We start from the raw sequence: 24,870 nt of genomic DNA, 5'->3' as shown, positions 1-24,870 counted from the left end.
CCGGGTCAGGATGTTATGACATATGAGAGATTTTGAGCAGATTCGACAATGTACGGCCGAGTTACAACAACTTCCTGTTTCGTGGCGAATAGTGTTTCTTTGACGCCACGCCACGGCCACATAGTTCGATAACTTTTTGATCTTTGAGTAACTTTTCACTGCCAAGGTCTCAAGAGCAGACTAGCCGAATCTGAAGTCAATCGGGTCAAATCTCTGGGAGGAGTTCGTTAAAGTATGGCGCCTTGAAACGGTCAAAAAACGTCATAAATGCAAAAATGGCCGACTTCCTGTTTGGTTTAGAGAAAACTTCCAAGAGGATTTTTGGTGCGTCTCATCACGTTCCACATACCTACCAACTTTCATACAGCTGGGTGAAACCTGATGTTGGGGCTACTCAATAGGGGGCGCTAGCGAGCCAATATTTCATAACGCAGCTGGACACCCCAATCAGACTGCAATTTTCGAAAATTCTGGCTTGCGTGCCAAATTTCACAACATTCCCAATATCCCAAGCACCTCCTTTTTGCGACGAAAGACTAAGAATAAGAATAATAAACATTACGGTTTCAATAGGTCCTCCGCTCCGACTACGTCGGTGCTCGGGCCCTAATTAAAGCTGCGAGCAGCGATGAGCGGGCCCTCGCAATATGCACGTCGGGGTGCATGCACGTCGGGGTGCCGGCGGGACTCCGGCCTGCGAGGCCGAGAACGTCCGCGACCGTCGGACGGCGCGAGGACTCTGGTTGATGCTGTCATTCAGTTCCGTGACCGTCAGACACTGCATGCAGGTTCAGAGCATGGCCCCAATATACTTTTATTTAAGTCCATATGTGATACATGTTCCTACCAAATTTCATACATCTAGGTGAAACGTACTGCGAGGGCTGCTTCGTTGAAATTTTGTAGGGGGCGCTATTGAGCCGATTTGCCACACTGAACCAATAAAATTATATTATACAACTACATTTTGGGCTTTAAATGTGTATGCCAAGTTTGCTTATGTTTCGAGCATTTTTAGCCTCTCAAAATGACCTTCGTTGTTAACAGCGAAGACTGTATCGCCACGGCAACGGCGTTCGACGAAACATCAAAAGCTTCATGATCTGGCATTATGAACTATTTGTGTGGAACAACTTTGATATTGATTTGATTTACCTACTAAGAGAAACAAGCCAAAGTATCAAGACTTTAACTTCCTGTTACCAGTAGGTGGCGCTATGACTATGATTCAAAATTGGCCTGCATATGTCTTCAGGCCTGGAGTCTAATCAAACACGTGAAATCTGGTAAAGATCTGATGATGTGGAGTCGAGTTACATCAGTTTATTCGTTTATGGCGAAGGATCGAAATTCCGTCGCCACGGCAACAGCTTTTCATGAAACAACAAGCTTTGAGTAACTTTTCATCACAAAGGTCTTTAGACTGTACCGACCAAATTTGAAGTTGATCTGATGAATTCCCTAGGAGGAGTTCGTTAAAGTGCAGCGCCTGGAAATGACAAAAACGACATGAGAAATTCATAAAAAATGCAAAATGGCTGACTTCCGGTTGGGTTTAGAGCATAGCCCCAAGAGACTTTTATTGACGTCCATATGCGATACATGTTCCTACCACATTTCATACATCTAGGTCAAACGTACTGCGAGGGCTGCTTCGTCGAAATTTTGTAGGGGGCGCTATTGAGCCGATTTGCCACTCTGAACCAATACAATCATATTCCATAACTACATTTCGGCCTTGTAATCTACTTTCCAAGTTTGCTTATGTTTCGAGCATTTTTAGCCTCTCAAAATGACCTTCGTTGTTCACGGCGAAGACTGCATCGCCACGGCAACGGCGTTCGACGAAACATCAAAAGCTTCATGATCTGGCATTATGAACTTCTTGTATTTGTGTGGAACAAATTTGATATTGATTTGATTTACCTACTAAGAGAAACAAGCCAAAGTATAAAGACTTTAACTTCCTGTTACCAGTAGGTGGCGCTATGACTATGATTCAAAATTGGCCTGCAGATGTCGTCAGGCCTGGAGTCTAATCAAACACATGACATCTGGTAAAGATCTGATGATGTGGAGTCGAGTTACATCAGTTTATTCGTTCATGGCGAAGGATCGAAATTCGCCGAGCCGCCACGTCGCCGCCCTTCAGTAACTTCTTACAATCTTCACAACGAAGCATTATCAAGGTCTTAAGGCTTGTTTGACAACATTTGAGAGGGATCTGATTAATCTGTGAGGAGCAGGATGTCAAAGTACGCAGCGTACAACTTCCGGTTGCCACTAGGTGGCGCTATCAGTTTGATTCTAAATTATCATATAGATGTGTTCCGGGTCAGGATGTTATGACATATGAGAGATTTTGAGCAGATTCGACAATGTACGGCCGAGTTACAACAACTTCCTGTTTCGTGGCGAATGGTGTTTCTTTGACGCCACGCCACGGCCACATAGTTCGATAACTTTTTGATCTTTGAGTAACTTCTCACTGCCAAGGTCTCAAGAGCAGACTAGCCGAATCTGAAGTCAATCGGGTCAAATCTCTGGGAGGAGTTCGTTAAAGTATGACGCCTTGAAACGGTCAAAAAACGTCATAAAAGCAAAAATGGCCGACTTCCTGTTTGGTTTAGAGAAAACGGCCAAGAGGATTTTTGGTGCGTCTCATCACGTTCCACATAACTACCAACTTTCATACAGCTGGGTGAATCCTGATGTTGGGGCTACTCAATAGGGGGCGCTAGCGAGCCAATATTTCATACTGCAGCTGGACACCCCAATCAGACTGCAATTTTCGCAAATTCTGGCTTGCGTGCCAAATTTCACAACATTCCCAATATCCCAAGCACCTCCTTTTTGCGACGAAAGACTAAGAATAATAATAATAATAATAATTAAAGCTGCGAGCAGCGATGAGCGGGCCCTCGCAATATGCACGTCGGGGTGCCGGCGGGACTCCGGCCTGCGCGGCCGAGAACGTCCGCGACCGTCGGACGCCGCGAGGACTCTGGCCGATGCTGCCATTCAGTTCTGTGACCGTCAGACACTGCATGCAGGTTTAGAGCATGGCCCCAAAATACTTTTATTTAAGTCCATATGTGATACATGTTCCTACAAAATTTCATACATCTAGGTGAAACGTACTGCGAGGGCTGCTTCGTTGAAATTTTGTAGGGGGCGCTATTGAGCCGATTTGCCACTCTGAACCAATAACATCATATTCCCTAACTACATTTCGGCCTTGTAATCTACTTGCCAAGTTTGCTTATGTTTCGAGCATTTTTAGCCTCTCAAAATGACCTTCGTTGTTAACGGCGAAGAATGCGTCGCCACGGCAACAGCTTTTCACGAAACAACAAGCTTTGAGTAACTTTTCATCACAAAGGTCTTTAGACTGTACCGACCAAATTTGAAGTTGATCTGATGAATTCCCTAGGAGGAGTTCGTTAAAGTGCAGCGCCTGGAAATGACAAAAACGACATGAGAAATTCATAAAAAATGCAAAATGGCTGACTTCCGGTTGGGTTTAGAGCATAGCCCCAAGAGACTTTTATTGAAGTTCATATGCGATACATGTTCCTACCACATTTCATACATCTAGGTCAAACGTACTGCGAGGGCTGCTTCGTCGAAATTTTGTAGGGGGCGCTATTGAGCCGTTTTGGCACTCTGAACCAATAAAATCATATTATACAACTACATTTTGGGCTTTAAATGTGTTTGCCAAGTTTGCTTATGTTTCGAGCATTTTTAGCCTCTCAAAATGACCTTCGTTGTTAACGGCGAAGACTGCATCGCCACGGCAACGGCGTTCGACGAAACATCAAAAGCTTCATGATCTGGCATTATGAACTTCTTGTATTTGTGTGGAAGAAATTTGATATTGATTTGATTTGCCTACTAAGAGAAACAAGCCAAAGTATAAAGACTTTAACTTCCTGTTACCAGTAGGTGGCGCTATGACTATGATTCAAAATTGGCCTGCAGATGTCTTCAGGCCTGGAGTCTAATCAAACACGTGAAATCTGGTAAAGATCTAATGATGTGGAGTCGAGTTACATCAGTTTATTCGTTCATGGCGAAGGATCGAAATTCGCCGAGCCGCCACGTCGCCGCCCTTCAGTAACTTCTTACAATCTTCACAATGAAGCATTATCAAGGTCTTAAGGCTTGTTTGACAACATTTGAGAGGGATCGGATTAATCTGTGAGGAGCAGGATGTCAAAGTATGCAGCGTACAACTTCCGGTTGCCACTAGGTGGCGCTATCACTATGATTCTAAATTATCATATAGATGTGTTCCGGGTCAGGATGTTATGACATATGAGAGATTTTGAGCAGATTCGACAATGTACAGCCGAGTTACAACAACTTCCTGTTTCGTGGCGAATGGTGTTTCTTTGACGCCACGCCACGGCCACATAGTTCGATAACTTTTTGATCTTTGAGTAACTTTTCACTGCCAAGGTCTCAAGAGCAGACTAGCCGAATCTGAAGTCAATCGGGTCAAATCTCTGGGAGGAGTTCGTTAAAGTATGACGCCTTGAAACGGTCAAAAAACGTCATAAATGCATAAATGGCCGACTTCCTGTTTGGTTTAGAGAAAACGGCCAAGAGGATTTTTTGTGCGTCTCATCACGTTCCACATACCTACCAAATTTCATACAGCTGGGTGAAACCTGATGTTGGGGCTACTCAATAGGGGGCGCTAGCGAGCCAATATTTCATACCGTAGCTGGACACCCCAATCAGACTGCAATTTTCGCAAATTCTGGCTTGCGTGCCAAATTTCACAGACTTCCCAATATCCCAAGCACCTCCTTTTTGCGACGAAAGACTAAGAATAATAATAAACATTAAAGCTGCGAGCAGCGATGGGCGGGCCCTCGCCATATGCACGTCGGGGTGCATGCACGTCGGGGTGGCGGCGGGACTCCGGCCTGCGCGGCCGAGAACGTCCGCGACCGTCGGACGGCGCGAGGACTCTGGTTGATGCTGTCATTCAGTTCCGTGACCGTCAGACACTGCATGCAGGTTCAGAGCATGGCCCCAATATACTTTTATTTAAGTCCATATGTGATACATGTTCCTACCAAATTTCATACATCTAGGTGAAACGTACTGCGAGGGCTGCTTCGTTGAAATTTTGTAGGGGGCGCTATTGAGCCGATTTGCCACTCTGAACCAATAACATCATATTATACAACTACATTTTGGGCTTTAAATGTGTATGCCAAGTTTGCTTATGTTTCGAGCATTTTTAGCCTCTCAAAATGACCTTCGTTGTTAACGGCGAAGACTGCATCGCCACGGCAACGGCGTTCGACGAAACATCAAAAGCTTCATGATCTGGCATTATGAACTATTTGTGTGGAACAAATTTGATATTGATTTGATTTACCTACTAAGAGAAACAAGCCAAAGTATCAAGACTTTAACTTCCTGTTACCAGTAGGTGGCGCTATGACTATGATTCAAAATTGGCCTGCATATGTCTTCAGGCCTGGAGTCTAATCAAACACGTGAAATCTGGTAAAGATCTGATGATGTGGAGTCGAGTTACATCAGTTTATTCGTTTATGGCGAAGGATCGAAATTCCGTCGCCACGGCAACAGCTTTTCACGAAACAACAAGCTTTGAGTAACTTTTCATCACAAAGGTCTTTAGACTGTACCGACCAAATTTGAAGTTGATCTGATGAATTCCCTAGGAGGAGTTCGTTAAAGTGCAGCGCCTGGAAATGACAAAAACGACATGAGAAATTCATAAAAAATGCAAAATGGCTGACTTCCGGTTGGGTTTAGAGCATAGCCCCAAGAGACTTTTATTGAAGTCCATATGCGATACATGTTCCTACCACATTTCATACATCTAGGTCAAACGTACTGCGAGGGCTGCTTCGTTGAAATTTTGTAGGGGGCGCTATTGAGCCGATTTGCCACTCTGAACCAATAAAATCATATTCTATAACTACATTTCGGCCTTGTAATCTACTTGCCAAGTTTGCTTATGTTTCGAGCATTTTTAGCCTCTCAAAATGACCTTCGTTGTTCACGGCGAAGACTGCATCGCCACGGCAACGGCGTTCGACAAAACATCAAAAGCTTCATGATCTGGTATTATGAACTTCTTATATTTGTGTGGAACAAATTTGATATTGATTTGATTTACCTACTAAGAGAAACAAGCCAAAGTATAAAGACTTTAACTTCCTGTTACCAGTAGGTGGCGCTATGACTATGATTCGAAATTGGCCTGCAGATGTCTTCAGGCCTGGAGTCTAATCAAGCATGTGAAATCTGGTAAAGATCTGATGATGTGGAGTCGAGATACATCAGTTTATTCGTTCATGGCGAAGGATCGAAATTCGCCGAGCCGCCACGTCGCCGCCCTTCAGTAACTTCTTACAATCTTCACAACGAAGCATTATCAAGGTCTTACGACTTCTCTCACAACATTTGAGAGGGATCTGATTAATCTGTGAGGAGCAGGATGTCAAAGTACGCAGCGTACAACTTCCGGTTGCCACTAGGTGGCGCTATCACTATGAGTCTAAATTATCATATAGATGTGTTCCGGGTCAGGATGTTATGACATATGAGAGATTTTGAGCAGATTCGACAATGTACGGCCGAGTTACAACAACTTCCTGTTTCGTGGCGAATGGTGTTTCTTTGACGCCACGCCACGGCCACATAGTTCGATAACTTTTTGATCTTTGAGTAACTTTTCACTGTCAAGGTCTCAAGAGCAGACTAGCCGAATCTGAAGTCAATCGGGTCAAATCTCTGGGAGGAGTTCGTTAAAGTATGACGCCTTGAAACGGTCAAAAAACGTCATAAAAGCAAAAATGGCCGACTTCCTGTTTGGTTTAGAGAAAACGGCCAAGAGGATTTTTTGTGCGTCTCATCACGTTCCACATACCTACCAACTTTCATACAGCTGGGTGAAACCTGATGTTGGGGCTACTCAATAGGGGGCGCTAGCGAGCCAATATTTCATACCGCAGCTGGGCACCCCAATCAGACTGCAATTTTCGCAAATTCTGGCTTGCTTGCCAAATTTCACAACATTCCCAATATCCCAAGCACCTCCTTTTTGCGACGAAACACTTAGAATAATAATAATAAATTAAAGCTGCGAGCAGCGATGGGCGGGCCCTCGCAATATGCACGTCGGGGTGCCGGCGGGACTCCGGCCTGCGCGGCCGAGAACGTCCGCGACCGTCGGACGGCGCGAGGACTCTGGCTGATGCTGCCATTTAGTTCTGTGACCGTCAGACACTGCATGCAGGTTTAGAGCATGGCCCCAATATACTTTTATTTAAGTCCATATGTGATACATGTTCCCACCAAATTTCATACATCTAGGTCAAACGTACTGCGAGGGCTGCTTCGTCTAAATTTTGTAGGGGGCGCTATTGAGCCGATTTGCCACTCTGAACCAGTAAAATCATATTCCCTAACTACATTTCGGCCTTGTAATCTACTTGCCAAGTTTGCTTATGTTTCGAGCATTTTTAGCCTCTCAAAATGACCTTCGTTGTTAACGGCGAAGACTGCATCGCCACGGCAACGGCGTTCAACGAAACATCAAAAGCTTCATGATCTGGCATTATGAACTATTTGTGTGGAACAAATTTGATATTGATTTGATTTACCTACTAAGAGAAACAAGCCAAAGTATCAAGACTTTAACTTCCTGTTACCAGTAGGTGGCGCTATGACTATGATTCAAAATTGGCCTGCATATGTCTTCAGGCCTGGAGTCTAATCAAACACGTGAAATCTGGTAAAGATCTGATGATGTGGAGTCGAGTTACATCAGTTTATTCGTTCATGGCGAAGGATCGAAATTCCGTCGCCACGGCAACAGCTTTTCACGAAACAACAAACTTTGAGTAACTTTTCATCACAAAGGTCTTTAGACTGTACCGACCAAATTTGAAGTTGATCTGATGAATTCCCTAGGAGGAGTTCGTTAAAGTGCAGCGCCTGGAAATGACAAAAACGACATGAGAAATTCATAACAAATGCAAAATGGCTGACTTCCGGTTGGGTTTAGAGCATAGCCCCAAGAGACTTTTATTGAAGTCCATATGCGATACATGTTCCTACCACATTTCATACATCTAGGTCAAACGTACTGCGAGGGCTGCTTCGTCGAAATTTTGTAGGGGGCGCTATTGAGCCGATTTGGCACTCTGAACCAATAAAATCAGATTCTGTAACTACATTTCGGCCTTATAATCTACTTGCCAAGTTTGCTTATGTTTCGAGCATTTTTAGCCTCTCAAAATGACCTTCGTTGTTAACGGCGAAGACTGCATCGCCACGGCAACGGCGTTCGACGAAACATCAAAAGCTTCATGATCTGGCATTATGAACTTCTTGTATTTGTGTGGAAGAAATTTGATATTGATTTGATTTACCTACTAAGAGAAACAAGCCAAAGTATAAAGACTTTAACTTCCTGTTACCAGTAGGTGGCGCTATGACTATGATTCAAAATTGGCCTGCATATGTCTTCAGGCTTGGAGTCTAATCAAACACGTGAAATCTGGCAAAGATCTGATGATGTGGAGTCGAGTTACATCAGTTTATTCGTTCATGGCGAAGGATCGAAATTCGCCGAGCCGCCACGTCGCCGCCCTTCAGTAACTTCTTACAATTTTCACAATGAAGCATTATCAAGGTCTTAAGGCTTGTATGACAACATTTGAGAGGGATCTGATTAATCTGTTAGGAGCAGGATGTCAAAGTACGCAGCGTACAACTTCCGGTTGCCACTAGGTGGCGCTATCAGTTTGATTCAAAATTATCATATAGATGTGTTCCGGGTCAGGATGTTATGACATATGAGAGACTTTGAGCAGATTCGACAATGTACGGCCGAGTTACAACAACTTCCTGTTTCGTGGCGAATGGTGTTTCTTTGACGCCACGCCACGGCCACATAGTTCGATAACTTTTTGATCTTTGAGTAACTTTTCACTGCCAAGGTCTCAAGAGCAGACTAGCCGAATCTGAAGTCAATCGGGTCAAATCTCTGGGAGGAGTTCGTTAAAGTATGACGCCTTGAAACGGTCAAAAAACGTCATAAAAGCAAAAATGGCCGACTTCCTGTTTGGTTTAGAGAAAACGGCCAAGAGGATTTTTTGTGCGTCTCATCACGTTCCACATACCGACCAAATTTCATACAGCTGGGTGAATCCTGATGTTGGGGCTACTCAATAGGGGGCGCTAGCGAGCCAATATTTCATACCGCAGCTGGACACCCCAATCAGACTGCAATTTTCGCAAATTCTGGCTTGCGTGCCAAATTTCACAACATTCCCAATATCCCAAGCACCTCCTTTTTGCCATGAAAGCGGAAGAAGAAGAAGAATAATTAAAGCTGCGAGCAGCGATGGGCGGGCCCTCGCAATATGCACGTCGGGGTGCATGCACGTCGGGGTGGCGGCGGGACTCCGGCCTGCGCGGCCGAGAACGTCCGCGACCGTCGGACGGCGCGAGGACTCTGGTTGATGCTGTCATTCAGTTCCGTGACCATCAGACACTGCATGCAGGTTCAGAGCATGGCCCCAATATACTTTTATTTAAGTCCATATGTGATACATGTTCCTACCAAATTTCATACATCTAGGTGAAACGTACTGCGAGGGCTGCTTCGTTGAAATTTTGTAGGGGGCGCTATTGAGCCGATTTGCCACTCTGAACCAATAACATCATATTATACAACTACATTTTGGGCTTTAAATGTGTATGCCAAGTTTGCTTATGTTTCGAGCATTTTTAGCCTCTCAAAATGACCTTCGTTGTTAACGGCGAAGACTGCATCGCCACGGCAACGGCGTTCGACGAAACATCAAAAGCTTCATGATCTGGCATTATGAACTATTTGTGTGGAACAAATTTGATATTGATTTGATTTACCTACTAAGAGAAACAAGCCAAAGTATCAAGACTTTAACTTCCTGTTACCAGTAGGTGGCGCTATGACTATGATTCAAAATTGGCCTGCATATGTCTTCAGGCCTGGAGTCTAATCAAACACGTGAAATCTGGTAAAGATCTGATGATGTGGAGTCGAGTTACATCAGTTTATTCATTTATGGCGAAGGATCGAAATTCCGTCGCCACGGCAACAGCTTTTCACGAAACAACAAGCTTTGAGTAACTTTTCATCACAAAGGTCTTTAGACTGTACCGACCAAATTTGAAGTTGATCTGATGAATTCCCTAGGAGGAGTTCGTTAAAGTGCAGCGCCTGGAAATGACAAAAACGACATGAGAAATTCATAAAAAATGCAAAATGGCTGACTTCCGGTTGGGTTTAGAGCATAGCCCCAAGAGACTTTTATTGAAGTCCATATGCGATACATGTTCCTACCACATTTCATACATCTAGGTCAAACGTACTGCGAGGGCTGCTTCGTTGAAATTTTGTAGGGGGCGCTATTGAGCCGATTTGCCACTCTGAACCAATAAAATCATATTCTATAACTACATTTCGGCCTTGTAATCTACTTGCCAAGTTTGCTTATGTTTCGAGCATTTTTAGCCTCTCAAAATGACCTTCGTTGTTCACGGCGAAGACTGCATCGCCACGGCAACGGCGTTCGACGAAACATCAAAAGCTTCATGATCTGGTATTATGAACTTCTTATATTTGTGTGGAACAAATTTGATATTGATTTGATTTACCTACTAAGAGAAACAAGCCAAAGTATAAAGACTTTAACTTCCTGTTACCAGTAGGTGGCGCTATGACTATGATTCGAAATTGGCCTGCAGATGTCTTCAGGCCTGGAGTCTAATCAAGCATGTGAAATCTGGTAAAGATCTGATGATGTGGAGTCGAGATACATCAGTTTATTCGTTCATGGCGAAGGATCGAAATTCGCCGAGCCGCCACGTCGCCGCCCTTCAGTAACTTCTTACAATCTTCACAACGAAGCATTATCAACGTCTTAAGACTTCTCTCACAACATTTGAGAGGGATCTGATTAATCTGTGAGGAGCAGGATGTCAAAGTACGCAGCGTACAACTTCCGGTTGCCACTAGGTGGCGCTATCACTATGATTCTAAATTATCATACAGATGTGTTCCGGGTCAGGATGTTATGACATATGAGAGATTTGGAGCAGATTCGACAATGTACGGCCGAGTTACAACAACTTCCTGTTTCGTGGCGAATGGTGTTTCTTTGACGCCACGCCACGGCCACATAGTTCGATAACTTTTTGATCTTTGAGTAACTTTTCACTGCCAAGGTCTCAAGAGCAGACTCGCCGAATCTGAAGTCAATCGGGTCAAATCTCTGGGAGGAGTTCGTTAAAGTATGACGCCTTGAAACGGTCAAAAACCGTCATAAAAGTAAAAATGGCCGACTTCCTGTTTGGTTTTGAGAAAACTTCCAAGAGGATTTTTGGTGCGTCTCATCACGTTCCACATAACTACCAACTTTCATACAGCTGGGTGAAACCTGATGTTGGGGCTACTCAATAGGGGGCGCTAGCGAGCCAATATTTCATACCGCAGCTGGACACCCCAATCAGACTGCAATTTTCGCAAATTCTGGCTTGCGTGCCAAATTTCACAAACGTCCCAATATCCCAAGCACCTCCTTTTTGCGACGAAACACTAAAAATAATAATAATAATTAAAGCTGCGAGCAGCGATGGGCGGGCCCTCGCAATATGCACGTCGGGGTGCATGCACGTCGGGGTGGCGGCGGGACTCCGGCCTGCGCGGCCGAGAACGTCCGCGACCGTCGGACGGCGCGAGGACTCTGGTTGATGCTGCCATTCAGTTCCGTGACCGTCAGACACTGCATGCAGGTTCAGAGCATGGCCCCAATATACTTTTATTTAAGTCCATATGTGATACATGTTCCTACCAAATTTCATACATCTAGGTGAAACGTACTGCGAGGGCTGCTTCGTTGAAATTTTGTAGGGGGCGCTATTGAGCCGATTTGCCACTCTGAACCAATAAAATCATATTATACAACTACATTTTGGCCTTTAAATGTGTATGCCAAGTTTGCTTATGTTTCGAGCATTTTTAGCCTCCCAAAATGACCTTCGTTGTTAACGGCGAAGACTGCATCGCCACGGCAACGGCGTTCGACGAAACATCAAAGCTTCATGATCTGGCATTATGAACTATTTGTGTGGAACAAATTTGATATTGATTTGATTTACCTACTAAGAGAAACAAGCCAAAGTATCAAGACTTTAACTTCCTGTTACCAGTAGGTGGCGCTATGACTATGATTCAAAATTGGCCTGCATATGTCTTCAGGCCTGGAGTCTAATCAAACACGTGAAATCTGGTAAAGATCTGATGATGTGGAGTCGAGTTACATCAGTTTATTCGTTCATGGCGAAGGATCGGAATTCGCCGAGCCGCCACGTCGCCGCCCTTCAGTAACTTCTTACAATCTTCACAACGAAGCATTATCAAGGTCTTAAGGCGTGTTTGACAACATTTGAGAGGGATCTAATTAATCTGTGAGGAGCAGGATGTCAAAGTACGCAGCGTACAACTTCCGGTTGCCACTAGGTGGCGCTATCACTATGATTCTAAATTATCATATAGATGTGTTCCGGGTCAGGATGTTATGACATATGAGAGATTTGGAGCAGATTCGACAATGTACGACCGAGTTACAACAACTTCCTGTTTCGTGGCGAATGGTGTTTCTTTGACGCCACGCCACGGCCACATAGTTCGATAACTTTTTGATCTTTGAGTAACTTTTCACTGCCAAGGTCTCAAGAGCAGACTCGCCGAATCTGAAGTCAATCGGGTCAAATCTCTGGGAGGAGTTCGTTAAAGTATGACGCCTTGAAACGGTCAAAAACCGTCATAAAAGTAAAAATGGCCGACTTCCTGTTTGGTTTTGAGAAAACTTCCAAGAGGATTTTTGGTGCGTCTCATCACGTTCCACATAACTACCAACTTTCATACAGCTGGGTGAAACCTGATGTTGGGGCTACTCAATAGGGGGCGCTAGCGAGCCAATATTTCATACCGCAGCTGGACACCCCAATCAGACTGCAATTTTCGCAAATTCTGGCTTGCGTGCCAAATTTCACAAACGTCCCAATATCCCAAGCACCTCCTTTTTGCGACGAAACACTAAAAATAATAATAATTAAAGCTGCGAGCAGCGATGGGCGGGCCCTCGCAATATGCACGTCGGGGTGCCGGCGGGACTCCGGCCTGCGCGGCCGAGAACGTCCGCGACCGTCGGACGGCGCGAGGACTCTGGCTGATGCTGCCATTTAGTTCTGTGACCGTCAGACACTGCATGCAGGTTTAGAGCATGGCCCCAATATACTTTTATTTAAGTCCATATGTGATACATGTTCCCACCAAATTTCATACAGCTAGGTCAAACGTACTGCGAGGGCTCCTTCGTCGAAATTTTGTAGGGGGCGCTATTGAGCCGATTTGCCACTCTGAACCAATAAAATCATATTCCCTAACTACATTTCGGCCTTGTAATCTACTTGCCAAGTTTGCTTATGTTTCGAGCATGTTTAGCCTGTCAAAATGACCTTCGTTGTTAACGGGGAAGACTGCATCGCCACGGCAACGGCGTTCGACGAAACATCAAAAACTTCATGATCTGGCATTATGAACTTCTTGTATTTGTGTGGAACAAATTTGATATTGATTTGATTTACCTACTGAGAGAAACAAGCCAAAGTATCAAGACTTTAACTTCCTGTTACCAGTAGGTGGCGCTATGACTATGATTCAAAATTGGCCTGCAGATGTCTTCAGGCCTGGAGTCTAATCAAGCATGTGAAATCTGGTAAAGATCTGATGATGTGGAGTCGAGATACATCAGTTTATTCGTTCATGGCGAAGGATCGAAATTCGCCGAGCCGCCACGTCGCCGCCCTTCAGTAACTTCTTACAATCTTCACAACGAAGCATTATCAAGGTCTTAAGGCTTGTTTGACAAGATTTGAGAGGGATCTGATGAATCTGTGAGGAGCTGGATGTCAAAGTACGAAGCGTGCAACTTCCGGTTGCCACTAGGTGGCGCTATCAGTTTGATTCAAAATTAGCATACAGATGTGTTCCGGGTCAGGATCTTATGACATATGAGAGATTTGGAGCAGATTCGACAATGTACGGCCAAGTTACAACAACTTCCTGTTTCGTGGCGAATGGTGTTTCTTTGACGCCACGCCACGGCCACATAGTTCGATAACTTTTTGATCTTTGAGTAACTTTTCACTGTCAAGGTCTCAAGAGCAGACTCGCCGAATCTGAAGTCAATCGGGTCAAATCTCTGGGAGGAGTTCGTTAAAGTATGACGCCTTGAAACGGTAAACAAACGTCATAAAAGCAAAAATGGCCGACTTCCTGTTTGGTTTAGAGAAAACGGCCAAGAGGATTTTTGGTGCGTCTCATCACGTTCCACATAACTACCAACTTTCATACAGCTGGGTGAATCCTGATGTCGGGGCTACTCAATAGGGGGCGCTAGCGAGCCAATATTTCATACTGCAGCTGGACACCCCAATCAGACTGCAATTTTCGCAAATTCTGGCTTGCGTGCCAAATTTCACAACATTCCCAATATCCCAAGCACCTCCTTTTTGCGACGAAACACTAAAAATAAGAATAAGAATAAGAATAAGAATAATAATAAACATTCGAAATTCAATAGGTCCTCCGCTCCGACTACGTCGGTGCTCGGGCCCTAATTAAAGCTGCGAGCAGCGATGAGCGGGCCCTCGCTATATGCACGTCGGGCATGCACGTCGGAGTGCCGGCGGGACTCCGGCCTGCGCGGCCGAGAACGTCCGCGACCGTCGGACGGCGCGAGGACTCTGGTTGATGCTGCCATTCAGTTCTGTGACCGTCAGACACTGCATGCAGGTTCGGAGCATGGCCCCAATATACTTTTATTTAAGTCCATATGTGATACATGTTCCTACCAAATTTCATACATCTAGGTGAAACGTACTGCGAGGGCTGCTTCGTTGAAATTTTGTAGGGGGCGCTATTGAGCCGATTTGGCACTCTGAACCAATAAAATCTGATTCTGTAACTACATTTCGGCCTTGTAATCTACTTGCCAAGTTTGCTTATGTTTCGAGCATTTTTAGCCTCTCAAAATGACCTTCGTTGTTAACGGCGAAGACTGCATCGCCACGGCAACGGCGTTCGACGAAACATCAAAAGCTTCATGATCTGGCATTATGAACTTCTTGTATTTCTGTGGAAGAAATTTGATATTGATTTGATTTACCTACTAAGATAAACAAGCCAAAGTATAAAGACTTTAACTTCCTGTTACCAGTAGGTGGCGCTATGACTATGATTCAAAATTGGCCTGGATATGTCTTCAGGCCTGGAGTCTAATCAAACACGTGAAATCTGGCAAAGATCTGATGATGTGGAGTCGAGTTACATCAGTTTATTCGTTCATGGCGAAGGATCGAAATTCGCCGAGCCGCCACGTCGCCGCCCTTCAGTAACTTCTTACAATCTTCACAACGAAGCATTATCAAGGTCTTACGACTTCTCTCACAACATTTGAGAGGGATCTGATTAATCTGTGAGGAGCAGGATGTCAAAGTACGCAGCGTACAACTTCCGGTTGCCACTAGGTGGCGCTATCACTATGATTCTAAATTATCATATAGATGTGTTCCGGGTCAGGATGTTATGACATATGAGAGATTTTGAGCAGATTCGACAATGTACGGCCGAGTTACAACAACTTCCTGTTTCGTGGCGAATGGTGTTTCTTTGACACCACGCCACGGCCACATAGTTTGATAACTTTTTGATCTTTGAGTAACTTTTCACTGCCAAGGTCTCAAGAGCAGACTAGCCGAATCTGAAGTCAATCGGGTCAAATCTCTGGGAGGAGTTCGTTAAAGTATGACGCCTTGAAACGGTCAAAAAACATCATAAAAGCAAAAATGGCCGACTTCCTGTTTGGTTTAGAGAAAACGGCCAAGAGGATTTTTTGTGCGTCTCATCACGTTCCACATACCTACCAACTTTCATACAGCTGGGTGAAACCTGATGTTGGGGCTACTCAATAGGGGGCGCTAGCGAGCCAATATTTCATACCGCAGCTGGGCACCCCAATCAGACTGCAATTTTCGCAAATTCTGGCTTGCTTGCCAAATTTCACAAACTTCCCAATATCCCAAGCACCTCCTTTTTGCGACGAAACACATAAAATAATAATAAGAATAATAATAATAATTAAAGCTGCGAGCAGCGATGGGCGGGCCCTCGCAATATGCACGTCGGGGTGCATGCACGTCGGGGTGGCGGCGGGACTCTGGCCTGCGCGGCCGAGAACGTCCGCGACCGTCGGACGGCGCGAGGACTCTGGTTGATGCTGCCATTCAGTTCTGTGACCGTCAGACACTGCATGCAGGTTCAGAGCATGGCCCCAATATACTTTTATTTAAGTCCATATGTGATACATGTTCCTACCAAATTTCATACATCTAGGTGAAACGTACTGCGAGGGCTGCTTCGTTGAAATTTTGTAGGGGGCGCTATTGAGCCGATTTGCCACTCTGAACCAATAAAATCATATTATACAACTACATTTTGGGCTTTAAATGTGTATGCCAAGTTTGCTTATGTTTCGAGCATTTTTAGCCTCTCAAAATGACCTTCGTTGTTAACGGCGAAGAATGCGTCGCCACGGCAACAGCTTTTCACGAAACAACAAGCTTTGAGTAACTTTGCATCACAAAGGTCTTTAGACTGTACCGACCAAATTTGAAGTTGATCTGATTAATTCCCTAGGAGGAGTTCGTTAAAGTGCAGCGCCTGGAAATGACAAAAACGACACTAGAAATTCAGAAGAAATGCAAAGTTATTGACTTCCGGTTGGGTTTAGAGCATAGCCCCAAGAGACTTTTATTGAAGTCCATATGCGATACATGTTCCTACCACATTTCATACATCTAGGTCAAACGTACTGCGAGGGCTGCTTCGTCGAAATTTTGTAGGGGGCGCTATTGAGCCGATTTGCCACTCTGAACCAATAAAATCATATTCTATAACTACATTTCGGCCTTGGAATCTACTTGCCAAGTTTGCTTATGTTTCGAGCATTTTTAGCCTCTCAAAATGACCTTCGTTGTTCACGGCGAAGACTGCATCGCCACGGCAACGGCGTTCGACAAAACATCAAAAGCTTCATGATCTGGCATTATGAACTTCTTGTATTTGTGTGGAACAAATTTGATATTGATTTGATTTACCTACTAAGAGAAACAAGCCAAAGTATAAAGACTTTAACTTCCTGTTACCAGTAGGTGGCGCTATGACTATGATTCGAAATTGGCCTGCAGATGTCTTCAGGCCTGGAGTCTAATCAAGCATGTGAAATCTGGTAAAGATCTGATGATGTGGAGTCGAGATACATCAGTTTATTCGTTCATGGCGAAGGATCGAAATTCGCCGAGCCGCCACGTCGCCGCCCTTCAGTAACTTCTTACAATTTTCACAATGAAGCATTATCAAGGTCTTAAGGCTTGTATGACAACATTTGAGAGGGATCTGATTAATCTGTTAGGAGCAGGATGTCAAAGTACGCAGCGTACAACTTCCGGTTGCCACTAGGTGGCGCTATCACTATGATTCTAAATTATCATATAGATGTGTTCCGGGTCAGGATCTTATGACATATGAGAGATTTGGAGCAGATTCGACAATGTACGGCCAAGTTACAACAACTTCCTGTTTCGTGGCGAATGGTGTTTCTTTGACGCCACGCCACGGCCACATAGTTCGATAACTTTTTGATCTTTGAGTAACTTTTCACTGCCAAGGTCTCAAGAGCAGACTAGCCGAATCTGAAGTCAATCGGGTCAAATCTCTGGGAGGAGTTCGTTAAAGTATGATGCCTTGAAACGGTCAAAAAACGTCATAAAAGCATAAATGGCCGACTTCCTGTTTGGTTTAGAGAAAACGGCCAAGAGGATTTTTGGTGCGTCTCATCACGTTCCACATAACTACCAACTTTCATACAGCTGGGTGAATCCTGATGTCGGGGCTACTCAATAGGGGGCGCTAGCGAGCCAATATTTCATACTGCAGCTGGACACCCCAATCAGACTGCAATTTTCGCAAATTCTGGCTTGCGTGCCAAATTTCACAACATTCCCAATATCCCAAGCACCTCCTTTTTGCGACGAAACACATAAAATAATAATAATAATAATAATAAGAATAATAAACATTCGAAATTCAATAGGTCCTCCGCTCCGACTACGTCGGTGCTCGGGCCCTAATAAGAAGAATAAACATTCGAAATTCAATAGGTCCTCCGCTCCGACTACGTCGGTGCTCGGGCCCTAATTAAAGCTGCGAGCAGCGATGAGCGGGCCCTCGCAATATGCACGTCGGGGTGCATGCACGTCGGGGTGGCGGCGGGACTCCGGCCTGCGCTGCCGAGAACGTCCGCGACCGTCGGACGGCGCGAGGACTCTGGTTGATGCTGTCATTCAGTTCCGTGACCGTCAGACACTGCATGCAGGTTCAGAGCATGGCCCCAATATACTTTTATTTAAGTCCATATGTGATACATGTTCCTACCAAATTTCATACATCTAGGTGAAACGTACTGCGAGGGCTGCTTCGTTGAAATTTTGTAGGGGGCGCTATTGAGCCGATTTGCCACTCTGAACCAATAAAATCATATTATACAACTACATTTTGGGCTTTAAATGTGTATGCCAAGTTTGCTTATGTTTCGAGCATTTTTAGCCTCTCAAAATGACCTTCGTTGTTAACGGCGAAGACTGCATCGCCACGGCAACGGCGTTCGACGAAACATCAAAAGCTTCATGATCTGGCATTATGAACTATTTGTGTGGAACAAATTTGATATTGATTTGATTTACCTACTAAGAGAAACAAGCCAAAGTATCAAGACTTTAACTTCCTGTTACCAGTAGGTGGCGCTATGACTATGATTCAAAATTGGCCTGCATATGTCTTCAGGCCTGGAGTCTAATCAAACACGTGAAATCTGGTAAAGATCTGATGATGTGGAGTCGAGTTACATCAGTTTATTCGTTCATGGCGAAGGATCGAAATTCCGTCGCCACGGCAACAGCTTTTCACGAAACAACAAACTTTGAGTAACTTTTCATCACAAAGGTCTTTAGACTGTACCGACCAAATTTGAAGTTGATCTGATGAATTCCCTAGGAGGAGTTCGTTAAAGTGCAGCGCCTGGAAATGACAAAAACGACATGAGAAATTCATAAAAAATGCAAAATGGCTGACTTCCGGTTGGGTTTAGAGCATAGCCCCAAGAGACTTTTATTGAAGTCCATATGCGATACATGTTCCTACCACATTTCATACATCTAGGTCAAACGTACTGCGAGGGCTGCTTCGTCGAAATTTTGTAGGGGGCGCTATTGAGCCGATTTGGCACTCTGAACCAATAAAATCAGATTCTGTAACTACATTTCGGCCTTGTAATCTACTTGCCAAGTTTGCTTATGTTTCGAACATTTTTAGCCTGTCAAAATGACCTTCGTTGTTAACGGCGAAGACTGCATCGCCACGGCAACGGCGTTCGACGAAACATCAAAAACTTCATGATCTGGCATTATGAACTTCTTGTATTTGTGTGGAACAAATTTGATATTGATTTGATTTACCTACTGAGAGAAACAAGCCAAAGTATCAAGACTTTAACTTCCTGTTACCAGTAGGTGGCGCTATGACTATGATTCAAAATTGGCCTGCAGATGTCTTCAGGCCTGGAGTCTAATCAAACACGTGAAATCTGGTAAAGATCTGATGATGTGGAGTCGAGTTACATCAGTTTATTCGTTCATGGCGAAGGATCGAAATTCGCCGAGCCGCCACGTCGCCGTCCTTCAGTAACTTCTTACAATCTTCACAATGAAGCATTATCAAGGTCTTAAGGCTTGTTTGACAACATTTGAGAGGGATCTGATTAATCTGTGAGGAGCAGGATGTCAAAGTACGCAGCGTACAACTTCCGGTTGCCACTAGGTGGCGCTATCACTATGATTCTAAATTATCATATAGATGTGTTCCGGGTCAGGATGTTATGACATATGAGAGATTTTGAGCAGATTCGACAATGTACAGCCGAGTTACAACAACTTCCTGTTTCGTGGCGAATGGTGTTTCTTTGACGCCACGCCACGGCCACATAGTTCGATAACTTTTTGATCTTTGAGTAACTTTTCACTGCCAAGGTCTCAAGAGCAGACTAGCCGAATCTGAAGTCAATCGGGTCAAATCTCTGGGAGGAGTTCGTTAAAGTATGACGCCTTGAAACGGTCAAAAAACGTCATAAAAGCATAAATGGCCGACTTCCTGTTTGGTTTAGAGAAAACGGCCAAGAGGATTTTTTGTGCATCTCATCACGTTCCACATACCTACCAACTTTCATACAGCTGGGTGAATCCTGATGTTGGGGCTACTCAATAGGGGGCGCTAGCGAGCCAATATTTCATACCGCAGCTGGACACCCCAATCAGACTGCAATTTTCGCAAATTCTGGCTTGCGTGCCAAATTTCACAACATTCCCAATATCCCAAGCACCTCCTTTTTGCGACGAAAGACTAAGAATAAGAATAAGAAGAATAAACATTCGAAATTCAATAGGTCCTCCGCTCCGACTACGTCGGTGCTCGGGCCCTAATAATAAACATAGCGGTTTCAATAGGTCCTCCGCTCCGACTACGTCGGTGCTCGGGCCCTAATTAAAGCTGCGAGCAGCGATGGGCGGGCCCTCGCAATATGCACGTCGGGGTGCATGCACGTCGGGGTGCCGGCGGGACTCCGGCCTGCGCGGCCGAGAACGTCCGCGACCGTCGGACGCCGCGAGGACTCTGGCCGATGCTGCCATTCAGTTCTGTGACCGTCAGACACTGCATGCAGGTTTAGAGCATGGCCCCAAAATACTTTTATTTAAGTCCATATGTGATACATGTTCCTACCAAATTTCATACATCTAGGTGAAACGTACTGCGAGGGCTGCTTCGTTGAAATTTTGTAGGGGGCGCTATTGAGCCGATTTGCCACTCTGAACCAATAAAATCATATTATACAACTACATTTTGAGCTTTAAATGTGTATGCCAAGTTTGCTTATGTTTCGAGCATTTTTAGCCTCTCAAAATGACCTTCGTTGTTAACGGCGAAGAATGCGTCGCCACGGCAACAGCTTTTCACGAAACAACAAGCTTTGAGTAACTTTTCATCACAAAGGTCTTTAGACTGTACCGACGAAATTTGAAGTTGATCTGATGAATTCCCTAGGAGGAGTTCGTTAAAGTGCAGCGCCTGGAAATGACAAAAACGACATGAGAAATTCATAAAAAATGCAAAATGGCTGACTTCCGGTTGGGTTTAGAGCATAGCCCCAAGAGACTTTTATTGAAGTCCATATGCGATACATGTTCCTACCACATTTCATACATCTAGGTCAAACGTACTGCGAGGGCTGCTTCGTCGAAATTTTGTAGGGGGCGCTATTGAGCCGATTTGCCACTCTGAACCAATAAAATCATATTATACAACTACATTTTGGGCTTTAAATGTGTATGCCAAGTTTGCTTATGTTTCGAGCATTTTTAGCCTCTCAAAATTACCTTCGTTGTTAACGGCGAAGACTGCATCGCCACGGCAACGGCGTTCGACGAAACATCAAAAGCTTCATGATCTGGCATTATGAACTTCTTGTATTTGTGTGGAACAAATTTGATATTGATTTGATTTACCTACTAAGAGAAACAAGCCAAAGTATAAAGACTTTAACTTCCTGTTACCAGTAGGTGGCGCTATGACTATGATTCAAAATTGGCCTGCAGATGTCTTCAGGCCTGGAGTCTAATCAAACACGTGAAATCTGGTAAAGATCTGATGATGTGGAGTCGAGTTACATCAGTTTATTCGTTCATGGCGAAGGATCGAAATTCGCCGAGCCGCCACGTCGCCGCCCTTCAGTAACTTCTTACAATCTTCACAATGAAGCATTGTCAAGGTCTTAAGGCTTGTTTGACAACAATTGTAGAGGGATCTGATGAATCTGTGAGGAGCAGGATGTCAAAGTACGCAGCGTACAACTTCCGGTTGCCACTAGGTGGCGCTATCACTATGATTCTAAATTATCATATAGATGTGTTCCGGGTCAGGATGTTATGACATATGAGAGATTTGGAGCAGATTCGACAATGTACGGCCGAGTTACAACAACTTCCTGTTTCGTGGCGAATGGTGTTTCTTTGACGCCACGCCACGGCCACATAGTTGGATAACTTTTTGATCTTTGAGTAACTTTTCACTGCCAAGATCTCAAGAGCAGACTAGCCGAATCTGAAGTCAATCGGGTCAAATCTCTGGGAGGAGTTCGTTAAAGTATGACGCCTTGAAACGGTAAAAAAACGTCATAAAAGCAAAAATGGCCGACTTCCTGTTTGGTTTAGAGAAAACGGCCAAGAGGATTTTTTGTGCGTCTCATCACGTTCCACATACCTACCAACTTTCATACAGCTGGGTGAAACCTGATGTTGGGGCTACTCAATAGGGGGCGCTAGCGAGCCAATATTTCATACCGCAGCTGGGCACCCCAATCAGACTGCAATTTTCGCAAATTCTGGCTTGCGTGCCAAATTTCACAACATTCCCAATATCCCAAGCACCTCCTTTTTGCGACGAAACACTAAAAATAAGAATAATAATAATAATTAAAGCTGCGAGCAGCGATGAGCGGGCCCTCGCTATATGCACGTCGGGGTGCATGCACGTCGGAGTGCCGGCGGGACTCCGGCCTGCGCGGCCGAGAACGTCCGCGACCGTCGGACGGCGCGAGGACTCTGGCCGATGCTGCCATTCAGTTCTGTGACCGTCAGACACTGCATGCAGGTTTAGAGCATGGCCCCAATATACTTTTATTTAAGTCCATATGTGATACATGTTCCTACCAAATTTCATACATCTAGGTGAAACGTACTGCGAGGGCTGCTTCGTTGGAATTTTGTAGGGGGCGCTATTGAGCCGATTTGCCACTCTGAACCAATGAAATCATATTCTATAACTACATTTCGGTCTTGTAATCTGCTTGCCAAGTTTGCTTATGTTTCGAGCATTTTTAGCCTCTCAAAATGACCTTCGTTGTTAACGGCGAAGACTGCATCGCCACGGCAACGGCGTTCGACGAAACATCAAAAGCTTCATGATCTGGCATTATGAACTATTTGTGTGGAACAAATTTGATATTGATTTGATTTACCTACTAAGAGAAACAAGCCAAAGTATCAAGACTTTAACTTCCTGTTACTAGTAGGTGGCGCTATGACTATGATTCAAAATTGGCCTGCATATGTCTTCAGGCCTGGAGTCTAATCAAACACGTGAAATCTGGTAAAGATCTGATGATGTGGAGTCGAGTTACATCAGTTTATTCATTTATGGCGAAGGATCGCAATTCCGTCGCCACGGCAACAGCTTTTCACGAAACACCAAGCTTTGAGTAACTTTTCATCACAAAGGTCTTTACACTGTACCGACCAAATTTGAAGTTGATCTGATGAATTCCCTAGGAGGAGTTCGTTAAAGTGCAGCGCCTGGAAATGACAAAAACGACATGAGAAATTCATAAAAAATGCAAAATGGCTGACTTCCGGTTGGGTTTAGAGCATAGCCCCAAGAGACTTTTATTGAAGTCCATATGCGATACATGTTCCTACCACATTTCATACATCTAGGTCAAACGTACTGCGAGGGCTGCTTCGTTGAAATTTTGTAGGGGGCGCTATTAAGCCGATTTGCCACTCTGAACCAATAAAATCATATTCTATAACTACATTTCGGCCTTGTAATCTACTTGCCAAGTTTGCTTATGTTTCGAGCATTTTTAGCCTCTCAAAATGACCTTCGTTGTTCACGGCGAAGACTGCATCGCCACGGCAACGGCGTTCGACGAAACATCAAAAGCTTCATGATCTGGTATTATGAACTTCTTGTATTTGTGTGGAACAAATTTGATATTGATTTGATTTACCTACTAAGAGAAACAAGCCAAAGTATAAAGACTTTAACTTCCTGTTAGCAGTAGGTGGCGCTATGACTATGATTCAAAATTGGCCTGCAGATGTCTTCAGGCCTGGAGTCTAATCAAACACGTGAAATCTGGTAAAGATCTGATGATGTGGAGTCGAGTTACATCAGTTTATTCGTTCATGGCGAAGGATCGAAATTCGCCGAGCCGCCACGTCGCCGCCCTTCAGTAACTTCTTACAATCTTCACAATGAAGCATTATCAAGGTCTTAAGGCTTGTTTGACAACATTTGAGAGGGATCTGATTAATCTGTGAGGAGCAGGATGTCAAAGTACGCAGCGTACAACTTCCGGTTGCCACTAGGTGGCGCTATCACTATGATTCTAAATTATCATATAGATGTGTTCCGGGTCAGGATCTTATGACATATGAGAGATTTGGAGCAGATTCGACAATGTACGGCCAAGTTACAACAACTTCCTGTTTCGTGGCGAATGGTGTTTCTTTGACGCCACGCCACGGCCACATAGTTCGATAACTTTTTGATCTTTGAGTAACTTTTCACTGTCAAGGTCTCAAGAGCAGACTCGCCGAATCTGAAGTCAATCGGGTCAAATCTCTGGGAGGAGTTCGTTAAAGTATGACGCCTTGAAACGGTCAAAAAACGTCATAAACGCAAAAATGGCCGACTTCCTGTTTGGTTTAGAGAAAACGGCCAAGAGGATTTTTGGTGCGTCTCATCACGTTCCACATAACTACCAACTTTCATACAGCTGGGTGAATCCTGATGTCGGGGCTACTCAA

Source organism: Melanostigma gelatinosum, assembly GCF_949748355.1.
Source record: "Melanostigma gelatinosum genome assembly, chromosome: 1".
Classification (NCBI taxonomy): Eukaryota; Metazoa; Chordata; class Actinopteri; order Perciformes; family Zoarcidae; genus Melanostigma; species Melanostigma gelatinosum.
This window is presented reverse-complemented; position numbering follows the sequence as displayed.